We start from the raw sequence: 2,817 nt of genomic DNA, 5'->3' as shown, positions 1-2,817 counted from the left end.
AAAAAAATTATAAACTATTATTATGTCATTTTCAAATTCGCGTCAACTTTGGTTTTTATGGTATATACCGAAACCATACCGAAATAATTTGGTATATACTGAAATCGAACCATATTTTAATTTCATACCGTAGTTAATGAAGTATTAATATCTTTCAAACCAATAAACCGTATAAACCAAATCATGTAAACCGAATAAACCAAACGTACAGAGTGATATGTAGGTGCCTGACTATGCCATGAGTTTCACGAAAGGCTCCTTTTTGTATGGTTTGTACAGCATCGACCATTCATCGACGATCTGATCCTTATTTTGTTTGTTGAGTTGCAGACCATTCAGGCGCATATGGTGGGACGAGATTTCTCCGACTGTTGTCACAAGAACTGAGCCTCACAACCACGTACATAATGCAAACTTTAAAGAAACTGCTCATGTTTCTTGATTCCTGACTGCTGGTTGTGGCCATTATCAATGATTGAGGATGCGTCACAGGTTGTTCCCTTAAAGGAATGAGAAGCTCCCTGCAAACATGTGCAGCACAGTGTTCGACTTCTGCCGAAAAGTTTAAAGACAAGGAAAGGATACTGGAGAGGGTGAGGGACTGAGGTGGATACCTGACCATGCCACCATGGATGGTTCCTCTCTGAGGATCATGAGTCACATTGTACAGATCCTCCATTAATTCCAGCCTGTGAGTCTGAGCAGAGACTAGGCCAGCATACTTAGTCACCTCAGGCCAATCCTGGGAGGCCACAACCTGCAGCGCAAGGCAACATGACAGACATTTAAGGTTAATGTTTTTCATTCAGCAAATATGCCGATCGATCGATGAAGAAAAGTACAGAACAGTCACTGAACATGGGAGTAAGAGATTGTACAACTTACTGCAGCAATGAGGGGCTGCTGTCTTCACCAGGATGAGGATGGGTGACATCTGCGCCGAATATGATCGTCGGCTTGTCCGTAACCAAAGGAATGCGCCTTATGAACGCATCAGCCAGTACAGTGTTCCTTCCCCCAACCTTTCAGAACAAAAGGTCTCGTTACACTCGACAACAGGACAAAATGCACAAAAAAGCAATAAGAGGAAGTGTTGCTCTGAACACCAACCTTGACATTTATCTTGAGAGAGAGGTTTGCCAGAATTTGCTTGTTCATCTTGAACACTTGCTTTGTCAAACAACACTGGGAAATTAGCCCAAGGTCGATCTCGCAGACATGCTTCAGGTCACCTGATATCGTCACAATCTGAGCATTTTGGCCAAACATAGGGCCTAACAGTTGCAGAAATAAACATAGCCGAAAATTTAGTTACCGTAAAGTGAGCAATTGTTATCAGGGAGTATCCCAATAAGTAATTCGATCTCCTTGCTCTGTGGTCCAAGTGCTGACATCGCATCATGGAACATAGCTTTCAAACCTCTCTCTACTTGATCAGGGCGCACGTATATAACCGGAAGAACAGGCTCCAAAGCAAAGTCCTATAATTGATAGTAAGAAATACTGTTACTGTTGTAAACAAGTAGTACAGAGAAAATAGCCTGCATATTCTACCGAGTGAAAATTTTAGATCATCAAATCTCATATAGCATTCTTTGATGATAAAGTGATAATGACATAAAAATAATTGAATTTTCCAATACTAAAAATTTACATACCTAAATTTTCTTACTATAAATATCTATATTGAAAAAGGTAAAATTTCTATTCAAAAGACCTAAATTTACCTATTCTATTCAATGCACCTAAGATAGTAAAAATAAACTACGTTTACTCAAATGACCTAAAAATTATTCTATTAAAAACCTACATTCTTCAATGTTTACATTCTAAAACCTACATTCAAATTACCTACATCCTATAAGAACAGAGAGAGAAGGGAGGGTGGGAGGAAGGAGGGAGGGAGGTAGGAGGAGCTACCTCGATGGCGGTGGCGCACGAGCAACGGCGGCGAGCGAAGGTGGCGGCTGGTGACGGCGGAGAGCGCTACACGAGAGAGATGGAGTGAGAGTGAGTTGGTGAGGGAGAGGAAATGAACGGGCCGGGGTAAGGGATAAGGTGGGCTTAGCAGTAGCGCGGGCATGGCGACCCGTGCTATGACTAAGGTAAGTACTAGTGGCGTGTGTCCGGTGACCGGCGCTATTGCTAATTTGGGCCCACCACCTGCCCACGTGCAGTTTTAGTAGCATTGTAGGTCGCTTACCCAACGCTACAGCTAACATATTAGTTGTAGCACTGATTACCTAGACCACGCTGTTCCTAAAGCTAGACCCAAGGTGGTGGTCTTGTGGCCCACTTAGCAGCAGTGCTTGGGCCATGGGCCCGTGCTACTACTAAGTCTTACCTGTAGCGGCGGGCCGGCCCGCGCTACTACTAAGTCGTACTTGTAGCGGTGGCCCATTACCCCACGCTACTGTTAAGGTTCTACGACTAAGGTATTTCCTAGCGCGAGCAAAGGTTGGGTTGAGCCGCCCCAGCGCGAGCGAAGCGCGTCACGATATCCCCTTGTTCACGAATGATGCGAGTTGCTAAAAATCATGTTCCTTGGCGCACATGTAAACGATCCAACTCACCGGAGGCTCAGTGGCACGGAGACGCCTATACGAATTTAAGTTGGTTATACGTGCGTCCTTGTCCAGTATGCATGCATTGCCATTGGCAATCAACGTAGGACACCACACCGAATTGGTTGACGCCGACGGCTTGTGCTTGTGTCAGTAGCGAATTTAAGTCGTACTTATGGACGCGCGAGTTCTGCTCGCAGGCTCGTCTTGTACTTGCTTCAATTATCAGTAGAAACATGTCTCAAAAAAAAAA

General features: G+C 44.2%; 1 pseudogene; it reads right to left on the bottom strand.

The window, feature by feature from the left end:
* Positions 1-332: 332 nt before the first annotated feature.
* On the bottom strand, positions 333-2,401 carry LOC119345157 (annotated as a pseudogene).
* Between the last annotated feature and the right edge of the window lie 416 nt (positions 2,402-2,817).

The sequence above is a fragment of the Triticum dicoccoides genome, unplaced genomic scaffold, assembly GCF_002162155.2.
Source record: "Triticum dicoccoides isolate Atlit2015 ecotype Zavitan unplaced genomic scaffold, WEW_v2.0 scaffold210332, whole genome shotgun sequence".
In the NCBI taxonomy this organism is placed as follows: Eukaryota; Viridiplantae; Streptophyta; class Magnoliopsida; order Poales; family Poaceae; genus Triticum; species Triticum dicoccoides.
Note: the sequence above shows the minus strand (reverse complement) of the source record. Positions and strands in the feature narration are given on the sequence as shown.